At 38.2% G+C, this 11,609-nt stretch overlaps 1 long non-coding RNA gene across 1 annotated transcript; it reads left to right on the top strand.

Moving 5' to 3' along the window:
- Positions 1–2,386: 2,386 nt before the first annotated feature.
- LOC142759900 (uncharacterized) lies at positions 2,387–11,262 on the top strand. The gene is made up of 2 exons (XR_012883208.1): positions 2,387–2,461; positions 10,740–11,262. It is a non-coding gene; the product is annotated as an uncharacterized LOC142759900 (long non-coding RNA).
- The last annotated feature ends 347 nt before the right edge of the window (positions 11,263–11,609 follow it).

The raw sequence follows: 11,609 nt of genomic DNA, 5'->3' as shown, positions 1-11,609 counted from the left end.
ATGTTCACTCACCCATTTACACGAAAAGAGTTTTGGATCAAACATTATCTGACCTGTACATCAGATTATGTAATTTACTTACTACAAAGCCCATGCAATTTGCTATACATAGGGGAGACAACACTCTACTTCAAAACAAGGATGAATAATCATAGATTCACAATTCGCAACAAAAGATTAGATCTGCGGTTTAGGATCATTGACCATATCGTAAAACCTATGCGTGGGGGTGACAGAGTAGCTCAACTGAAGAGAATGGATCTTAAAATTGAATACATTACGTCCTTACTGCTTACAGAGGCTCTGTCACCAGATTCTCAAATCCCTATCTCCTATTGCATGTGATCGGCGCTGCAATGTAGAGAACAGTAACGTTTTGTTTTTTTAAAAACGTTCATTTTTGGCCAAGTTATGAGCTATTATATATATATATATATATATATATATATATATATATATATATATATGAAAATGAGCTTTGAAATGGACAATTGGGCGTTTTTTTTTCGTTATGTCCAACTGGGCGTGTTTACGTGTATGACGCTGACCAATCGGTGACCAGTCAGCATCATACACTCCTCTACATTTATTTACACAGCAGCGATGTGCAACCACATACACAGAGATTAACGTTAATCAAGTGTCCTGATAATGAATACACATGAAATCCAGCCTGGACGTCATGTGTATTCAGAATCCTGACACTTCAGAATCTTTTCTGTGAGATTCCCGCAAGCCACGCGTAATCTCGCGAGATTACGGAGGTAAACGAGATTTCGTTTCCCTTGCTGGAAATCTCAAAGAAAAGAGTCAGAAGTGTCAGGATTCTGAATACACATGACGTCCAGGCTGGATGATCACGTGTATTCATTATCAGGACACTTGATTAACGTTAATCTCTGTGTATGCGGCTGCACATCGCTGCTGTGTAAATCAATGGAGATGAGTGTATGATGCTGACTGGTCATTGATTGGTCAGCGTCATACACGTAAACACGCCCAGTTAAAAACACAATACACGCCCAGTTGGACATAACAAAAAAAAAACGCCCAATTGTCCATTTCAAAGCTCATTTGGATATATATAAAATAGCTCAGAACTTGGCCAAAAATGAAAGTTTTTTAAAAAAAAAACGTTACTGTTATCCACATTGCAGCGCCGATCACATGCAATAGGAGATCGGGATTTGAGAATCTGGTGACAGAGCCTCTTTAAATGTCGATTTCAAGTTAAAAGGTATCGGATAGGACATTATTGGATTATTGTAATCTGTGTATTTTATATTTGCACTGCTCACTGATTGTTATGCTTGAGAAAGGCCCCATGGAGTAGGGCTGAAACGTCGCATGTGGTGAATAAACACACTTTTTTTCACTAAGTGAGGAGTGCTGTCTCGTATTTTGGAGTTTTTGACTAAGTATCTAGGGACACTGGTCATGTGTCCAAACTGGAATATTGCACCCTGATTACCCAGATTTGAGAAACGGTGCTGCTTTTTTACGACTTAATTATAATATATATATATATATATATATATATATATATATATATATATATATATATATATATATATAGTTACACATACACACAAAGGTGTACATAGCCATTCTAGAAATTGTTCTCTGCACCGAAAATTTCCACCCAAAACGGAAAAATTATTTTATATTAGAAAATGGGAGGTTAGCACAGCAGCCAAAGTTGCTATTTCTTTATTTTACTTAGAGATACTGGCTTTGTTCTGGCAGCCATTCTTTTCAAATTAACTTCTCAGCAACGGATTTATTTCCCGTTGCTTATATAGCCCAAACCTATTCTAAAATGCTGTATAGAGAATATTCACATTCATGTCTATACCCATCCCCAATGGAGTTTACAGTCTAATTTCTCTATTTCAAACACACACTTGTGCCAATTCTTATAGAAGACCATTAACTGGTAAAACTGGTCACTTTGTTAAACATTCTAACAAACCGTTTTGCCATCGGTTTCTGAGACTATTACACAAAGTGGTTACACTTCCTTGTACAAACGGCCACCAGAAAAAAAGTGAAAATTTACTATGTCTAATTTTATTATGCCCATACTTGGCTTATGGTTTTTACTTCTGATTTATTAATATATGATCATTTTTCTGTTTTAGGTGGATATCCTTTTTAAATTTACCTTGTTAAGATAAAAATAGACATTTTATCTTAACTGTCTCATTGATATACCTGAAAATATGATCAGTGGTGAATTATGAACTTCTCTCTTGTGCATCTGCAGTTAACGAAAGTTGAAATGCTATAGTTTCATTTTAGTTCACCTTTTAATATGCTTCCTCTTTTTAAAGGTGCCGCTTGTATCCAAAAATGTGCCAAGTTGGTAGAAAGAATGTATACTCACAGTGAATTCTTCTGTCTTTGCAGCAATGTGTTTTCAACTTTCATTGTTTCGCAATATATACATGAACTACAAAAGGTATAAACCTGTTTTCTTGCAAAAATTTTTGCGACTATAGATCTTTTTTTAATAATACAGATAAGACATTTTGTGGTTGTAAATACATTTGCATTCCTTTTTTTAAGTTCTTTTTTTGTTTTTTTTTATACAAATGTATACATTGTTCACCATTTATCCTAGCTTTTTCCCAACATTTGTCATACATGTACATCATGGGTGGGGGGGTTGTATGGAGTATACTCACGGGCTGAGCAAGCACCATATACTGCAGGTGTCAGCTGTATATTACAGCTGACACCTCACACTAAGGCTTTATTCAGACGAACGTAAAATAAGCGCGTGCAACGCGCGTGATTTTCACGCGCGTTGCCCGTACCTATATTAGTCTATGGGGCCGTGCAGACATGTGTGTGGTTTTTGCGCAGCATTGCTCCGTTGCCAAAAAGGCACGACATGTCCGTTGATTCAGCGTTCTCAACGCATCACGCACCCATTGAAGTCAATGGGTGCGTGAAAACAACGCAGGGCACACGGAAGCACCTCCGTACGCACAGCGTTTTTCACGCAACTCTTGTTAAGTCTATGTAAATGAGTTGAGCAGACTAGACAAAACAACTACAAACCAGGAAGTGGCTTTTCACTTTCTGAGCACATGCGCACAGTTTAAACTGACATCTGCAGCAATAGTAGTTTTTTAACCTGTAAAACCACCCAAAAACAACAAACACGGGCCAAAGTGTGAGGTAACGTGAAATCTTGATGCGAACATGTGCTCACAGCAAGCAGGTGTTGGAGAAGGTGTCTTTTTGTAGGCTGCCCTCTCCATTACTCCACCCTCCGTTGTTTTGACGCGCGTAAAAAACGCAACCGAAACGGCGCGTTTTTCACGCGCGCATAAACGCAACGTTCGTGTGAATCCAGCCTAACGCTCAGGATCGAAAATAAGTTAGATTTAGGATATTTAAGCACTTAGATGCGGTAGTGACTGCAGCATCTAAGCTGTTAAAAAGGTCGAGGCTGTTTCTATAGTATGTTTTTGGCATATTCTGTGGATATGCTATAAATGTCCAAGATGGAAAAACCACTTTAAGCCCTGCCAGAGAGGGGGTTTAAATGATAAAAAGCACAATACACGGTTTGTTTGTTTGTTTGTTTTTGCAGTGTATTGTACCAGCGTTACAATATTCTACTAATGATCGCTTGTTTAAGACCCTAGTGGAACTAAAACAAAATGCAGTTAGTTTTTTGTAAGATAAGAAAAAATATATATAAAAAAATCTTTCCCCCCTCAGGTAATGTAAAAAATTAACATAATTGGATTTTCGCGTCAGTAAATGTCCAAGCTTTTACAATATGGCATTATTTATACTGCACAGCGAATGCCGTAAAAACAAAAAAGCTAGACTTACTGCCCCCAATTTTTTTTATAAAAAGTGATAAAAATAAAATCGTATGCACCCCAAAATGGTACCAATGAAAATGAAAAGCAAAAATCAAGCCTTTACACGGCTCCATGGTAAAAAAAAAATGAAACTTTTATGGGTCTCAGAACATGGCGACACAAAACCAACTTTGTTTTTTAATAGATTGGTTTTATTTTGAAAAAGTGGTTACATGGTTGAAAAAAGGCACAGGTCCAACCTATAATCGTACCATGTTGATGAAGAGGAAGGCAAAAAAAAAAACATGAGGTGGATGCCAATTTCCCCAATAAGGGGAAAATACCTCCCTGACTCAAATATGGCAAACAGAATAAATCTATGGATCAACGTCCCATCTCTAGAATCTAGTACTCATAACTTGTAATGTTCTATTTTTCAAGAAAGGCATCAATGCCCTTCTTGAGCTTGTTCAAAGAATCAACCATCACTACATCCTGTGGCAGAGCGTTCCATAGTCTCATTGCTCTCACAAAACATAATCCCTGTCTGTGACGGTGGTGAAACCTTTTTTTCTTCTACACCTAGAGGATGCCCTTTGTCCTTGTTTCATGCACAGGTGGCAAAAGATCATTAGAAAGATCTCTGTACTGTACATTTACATATTTATATATTGTAATGAGTTCGCCCCCTAAGTAGTATTTTTTTTCTAAACTGAATAGCCCCAAGTTTTATAATCCACCCATCCCCCTTACTACCTTGCTCGCTCATTTTTGTACCCATTCTATTACAACCATGTCCTTCTTATACACAGGTTCCCAAAATTGTTCACAATATTCCATGTGTGGTCTGACTAGTGATTTATATGGAGGCAAAACTATGTTCTTGTCATGAGTCTCCATGCGTCTTTTGATGCATCCCATGATTTTATTTGCCTTTGCAGCAGCTGCTTGTCATTGGTTGCTAAAGGTAAATGCAATGTCAACCAATATCCCCAAGTCTTTTTCAGTAGTAGTTTTACCCAGTATTTTACTATTTTAATGCATAATATTACAATTTGTTTCCTCGGCCCAGGTACATAACCTTACATTTATCCACATTAAACTTAATTTGCCATTTCTCTGCCCAAACCTCCAGCTTCCCCAAATCCCTCTGTAGCATTACATTATTCTCCTGTGTTGATTGCTTTACATTAGTAAAAGATTTTTTTTAAAAACAAACCTGTATAAATTTAGTATTACTGGAAATGTGTTGACCCACAGAATAAAGGTATGCCAATTTTATTGCTCAGTGAGCGCTGTAAAAACAAGACCCATGAAAAATTTAGGATTTGTTTTATTTATCCATATTGCCCAACAAAATAGTTTTAAATGGTGCCATTAAAATCTATAACTTGTCCCTCAAAAAAAAAAGCTCTCCTACAGCTATGTCGACAGAAAAATAAAAAAGTTGCCGCTTTTGGAATGTGTTACAAAATAAATAACTGCAGCCAGAAGGGTTTAAACCCACCTGCTTAATATTGTGTAAATCCCCCTGTGCTGCTAAAACAGACCCTACCCATCGAGGTATGGACTCCGCAAAACCTCTGAAGTTGTCCTGTGGTATCTTACCAGCAGAATCCTTTAAGTCCTGTAAGTTAAGAGGTGGGTCCTCCATGAATCGGACTAGTTTATCCAGCACATCCCACAGAAGCTTGATCGGATTTAGATCTGGGGAATTGGGAGGACAAGTCAATACCTTGAACTATAATTTTCCTGAAACCATTCTTGAACAATTTTTGCAGTGTGGCAGGGTGCAATATCATGCTAAAATTAAAGGAGACTATTGTAAGTCGGTAATACTGTTGCCATAAAGGAGTGTATTTTGTCTTCAACAATGCTTAAATGCACACTAACTTTTCAAACAACTTATGCTTATCTAATAGCATACCTGATATCAATTTTGTAATTCACTTACTGTTAATTTCGTTTTATCCATGCAAATTCTGTGACGTTACTGCCACGAAGGGTCTATCTTCCTGTAATCTGCTGTTCACCCCCTGTTGTCAAGCAAACTCTGTCCCTAACAGACGTAATGGCAGGCAGTGTAGAGCTACAACCCCGTATTCCAAGTCTATGGACGGGGAACGGGAGGAGGAAGCTTAGAGAAAGAGACAGACAACCTTCCAATACAAGTGTATGGAGAGGGTAGACTTCCTAGTAAGTGTTACTGTCTCATCCCAGTGCTGGATTCACCGCTACATTGCTCATTACTGCTGTTTGAGCTTCCCCTGCTGCAGTTTCTATATATGTGAGAGATTAAAATAAAATAATCCTGCTCTCATATGTCTACTGTGTATAGATGACGACATAGCTGTTAGTTGTTAGTGGACAGTGCCTAAACTACTTTTTATGTGCAAAAAAATTCCATATAATGGACAGAAATAGTGTTATTCCTCATGTGCACACTTGACAGCTTACTTAGAAAAGACATCTGAAAATGTAGGTAGAGTACACTTCAAGGTATGTGGTGCGTGTTAAAGTAACATCAATAGAAATACTATTGCCAAACGTTTCACTTGAACAGAACATTGACCAGAAGCAATCACACTGCCTCTGCCGACTGCTTCCCGTACTGCATCCTGGTGCAATCTCTTCCCCAGATAAGCAATGCAAACGAACCAGACCGCCCAGGTGATGTAAACAAACTGAGATTCATTGGATAAGGTCACGTCTTCTATTTATCCATGGTTGGGTCAGTTCTGATGCTCGCATGCCCATTATAGGCACTTTGTGTTCTTTTTTTATCAAATCTGTTTTTATTGAGCAATAAGTACGAAAGAAGGCAGTACAGTATAACAAATATTATTCAACAAACTCATGTAGTGGAAATGAGTAGCACAACATTCTGACATAAAAATATGACTAATCCGAAAAATATATAGATGTCTCCAAGCAATAGTACAAACATAAGTTACAATATTGGAAAAAAAATTAAGAAAAATGTGCATGTTTGGAATAGACTGCCGCTTTCCAAATTGGGTTAATGAAAAAGGGAATTCTCCCACAAATTCTTTCTTTAACCATACCCCAATTTGTATAGGGGAAAAAAATATTTAGGAAAATAGGCTCATGAATGAGCGTATTTGGAACTGTAAAAGTGTTAGGATAAAACAAATATATTTGACCCTACCTGAAAAAACAGGGTGGTTTGGCAGTACCACACTACTACTGTTATTTTTCTTGGCCGCACAGTTATCAATAGGGCTAAATTGGAAGAAACCAACCAGGCAAAATTTAAGGATTTGTTTGAGCTATTAGTCATCACGGTATGATAAGAGAAAAGAAACACTGATAATGAGGTTACGAACATAAGTGTGGAAGGAGACTAGGAAGATATGGGGAGAGATAGGATTGCTTCGTTTTACACCGAAGGATATGACTTAAAGGCTATGTAAACCTTTGAAAAAAAAAATACATATTTTTTTTATATAAAAAGGTGCATCTGTGTGTTTTGTGTAAATTTGTAAATACTTTTTATTAGTTCTTTTTACTTTTTTAGATACAGTTGCTCTGTATTCTCACATTTCAGATTACTTTTCAGAATAAGCTGTTGTGTGTACATGAGGAATACTACTATTCCTGGCCATTATATGACTTGTATTCTGAAATTTTTTTTAGCAGTTTGATCTGCAGATGCCATCTCTAATTCTTCCTTTTCCCTGAGCTAGTAGGTAGAGCCTATCGGCTATTACAAAGGTTAAGGTCACCCAGGTTGAAAACAGGAGAGGATGTGCAAACGGGCACAACACTGTTGTGGGCGGATAAGTGGATGGAGATGACAACTGCATCTATTCTCTTGCTGGTGCACAATAGTGTTACAGCAAAATGTAAAAAATTGATAAAATACGGGAAATTCAATAACTGCTCTGTCACAGATAAGACCATCATCTTTTATCCGATGACATCAGCGCGGTTATTGAATTTTATGTCTTCTATACGCTGCACAAGGAGAAGAGGAGAATCCTGCTCCCCTGTCTCTATCATATACATATAGAAGCAGCACCAGAATAGAGGAGATCATACAGCAGTAAGGAGCATTGTAGCTTAGAATCCAGCACTGGGGTGACATATAATCCCCACCAGAAACTGCAGCAAGTCTGTGTGTTTGTGTTTCTTTCTCTCTGCACTCTCCTCCCGCTCCCCCCGACCCTCTTCATAGACTTGTATTGGCAGACTGTAAAAAGACACACCCCTTAATGCAGTCTGTCTCCTCTGCTCTGTAACTAGAGACAGATTTTTCTTCACCATAGCGGGTGGGCAGCAGATTAATAGTAGGCAAACACCTAGTGGTGGTAACTTCACACACAATTTGCATGGATAAAATTAAATTTTAACCGTAAGTAAATTACAAAGTTTTTATTCACATGTGTGTGTGTGTGTATGTATATATATATATATATGTATGTATATATATATATATATATATATATATATATATATATATATATATATATACATATATACAGTGAAGGAAATAAGTATTTGATCCCTTGCTGATTTTGTAAGTTTGCCCACTGTCAAAGACATGAACAGTCTAGAATTTTTAGGCTAGGTTAATTTTACCAGTGAGAGATAGATTATATTTAAAAAAAAACAAAACAGAAAATCACATAGTCAAAATTATATATATTTATTTGCATTGTGCACAGAGAAATAAGTATTTGATCCCCTACCAACCATTAAGAGTTCAGCCTCCTCCAGACCAGTTACACGCTCCAAATCAACTTGGTGCCTGCATTAAAGACAGCTGTCTTAAATGGTCACGTGTATAAAAGACTCCTGTCCACAGACTCAATTAATCAGACTGACTCTAACCTCTACAACATGGGCAAGACCAAAGAGCTTTCTAAGGATGTCAGGGACAAGATCATAGACCTGCACAAGGCTTGAATGGGCTACAAAACCATAAGTAAGACGCTGGGTGAGAAGGAGACAACTGTTGGTGCTATACTTGGACTTTTGCACGCCTCATTTGCATAACTACAAAAATGGTCATAACTTGGCCAAAAATGCTCGTTTTTTAAAAATAAAAACGTTATTGTAATCTACATTGCAGCGCCTATCTGCTGCAATAGCAGATAGGGGTTGCAAAATCTGGTGACAGAGCCTCTTTAAGTCTTGTTTGCCAAAGGGATCAAATACTTATTTCTCTGTGCACAATGCAAATAAATATATATAATTTTGACTATGTGATTTTCTGTTTTGTTTTTTTTTAAATATAATCTATCTCTCACTGGTAAAATTAACCTAGGCAAAAAATTCTAGACTGTTCATGTCTTTGACAGTGGGCAAACTTACAAAATCAGCAAGGGATCAAATACTTATTTCCTTCACTGTATATACTATTAGATTGGAATAAGCTGTTGTTAATGGACACCAACTTTTCAGTCTATATGTGTTTTCTGCACCTAGCAATTCCTGTGAGAACATGTTCCTTAACTCTAATTTAACTCCTTCCCGACCACCAACCGTCTTTTGATGGCAGGCGGTGCAGGTCCCCAGTCTATGACGACGTCCTTTTGGGGACACTGTAGATGAGGCTGACCATAGCTCGTGCGAGCACTCATCCTCTAAGCAGGAGCTGTAACTTAACAGCTCCTGATCTCAGAGGAGCCTCCTGAACACAGCTGCGGTCGGAAAACATGCTGTTTAACCCTTTGATCGTCCGTGACCGCGGCATGATCAAAGGGAATTCCCCTCTCTGATCGCATTACCGGGATTCCGGTGATGCAATCAAACACTGGGGAATCCCTCTGCAGTCAGCCCTGGGGACCTACAAAGGACCCCAGGGCTGTCTGTTCAGTAAGTCTGCTGTTCGGGCACACTATGTGCTGCCCTAACAGCAGCCTGTGTCATAGTGACACAGTGTAAAGACTATTCTGTTGAAAAAAGTAAATGTTGGTGTATACTTTTTTTTTTACTGGATGGTGTGAGTTTGTTATGCAATTTGTCATACCAATTCAATACACACGCAACTCAAGAAAAATTGGACTCATCTGTATCTCCATGACACAAAGTAGTTGAGTTAGGCCGGATTCACACGAGCGTGTTCAGTCCGTGATATACGGTCTGCAGGTTGGCCGCATTTCCCGGACTGAGCACACTGCAGGGCTCCTAGCATCATCGTTATCTATAACGCTAGGAGTCCCGGCATCTCTGCGGAACTACTGTCCCGTACCGAAAACATGTTTTCAGTACGTGACAATTTTCCCGTGGAGAGGCAGGGATTTCTAGCGTCATACATAACTATGATGCTAGGAGCCCAGCTCCCTGCAGTGTGCTCAGTCCGGGAAATGCGGCCGACCTGCGGACCGTATATCACGGACTGAACACGCTCGTTTAAATCCGGCCTAACTAAATTACTAGACTTTAAAGTTTTGTGTCATGGAGATACAGATGAGTCCAACTTTTCTTGAGTTGCGTTTGTTATGCAATTTGTCATACCAATTCAATACAAACTCACACCAGCCAGTAAAAAAAAAAAAGTATACACGAACATATACTTTTTTCAACATAATAGTTTTTGGTTGATTGTATGACGTCTGGCAGAGACATCCATCACAGCCCACTAGTAAAAAAAAAAATATACTAAACATATACTTTTTTTTAACATGGGAGTTTATGGGCACCAAACGGCTGATGAGTTGTCGAGATATGTTGGGTCTAGAGATAAGTTAAGGGAAGACACCTCTAGCAGCCACTTGATGCTGCAAGGTAGAAAATATTCATAACCGCAAATAAGAAGCACAAAGCCTTTACAATGATGTGCTGGCTGATTTTTCATCTTTGACCTAATTGTTCCTCCTCTTTTGTAAATTGCCAGACAATGTTTTAACAGTTCAAATGTAAACATTTGTATTTATTGTTTTCATGTAGGTGACACTTCAGTCTGAAGTAAAGAAGCATTTGACAGAAGGAATATTTCACATTCTAGATCTATGTATTGACCGTGATATTAAGTTCTTAAATACATCCCTACAAATTGGAGCACGAGAAGTGTTTAAAGAATTGTATCATGATTATTCTTCCTGCTACAAAACAAGGAATCAAGAAGAAGAGAAATATACAGTATAATGGTTGCCCAGTGGTTAGTACTGTGACCCTGCAACACTAAGATCCTATGTTTGAATCCAGCTAGATCTGCATGGAGTGAATGTTTTCCCCATATTTCTTATGGTTTACAGTGGATACTCCAGTTCCCACCCACTCTCCAAAAAACAATATCCAAAGCTAATTGGCTTTCTTTGAAATTGTCCCTAGCATGTATGAGAGAGAAATTAGATTGTAAGCTCTATATGGGAGAGGGACTGATGTGAATGGAGACTATCATCTATGTACAGAGCAGTGGAATAAGTTGGTGTTTTAGAAGCAACGGGAAATAAATTATCTATAATATAAATTGTCCAGTTACATACACTATATGGATTAAAGTATTGTTACACCTACAGAAGTTTTTATGATATACCTTTCTAAATACATAGGCCTTAATATATAGTTGGTTTCCCCTTTGTACCTAAAACCGCTTCCACACTTCTGGGAAAACCTACAAGATTTTGGAGTGTGTCTGTGGGAATTTTTGCCCATTCATCCAGAAGAGCATTTGTGAGATCAGACGCTAATGTTGGATGAGAGGGCCTGACTCGCAATCTCCCTTCTACTTCATTCTGAAAGTGTTCAATGGGGTTGAAGTCAGGGCTCTGGGTGAGTTTGATGTGGAAAATCTTGACTCGCCCACACACCCTTGCT

The sequence above is a fragment of the Rhinoderma darwinii genome, chromosome 4, assembly GCF_050947455.1.
Source record: "Rhinoderma darwinii isolate aRhiDar2 chromosome 4, aRhiDar2.hap1, whole genome shotgun sequence".
Lineage (NCBI taxonomy): Eukaryota > Metazoa > Chordata > Amphibia > Anura > Rhinodermatidae > Rhinoderma > Rhinoderma darwinii.
The sequence above is the reverse complement of the archived record's forward strand: the minus strand, read 5'-3'. Positions and strand labels throughout refer to the sequence as shown.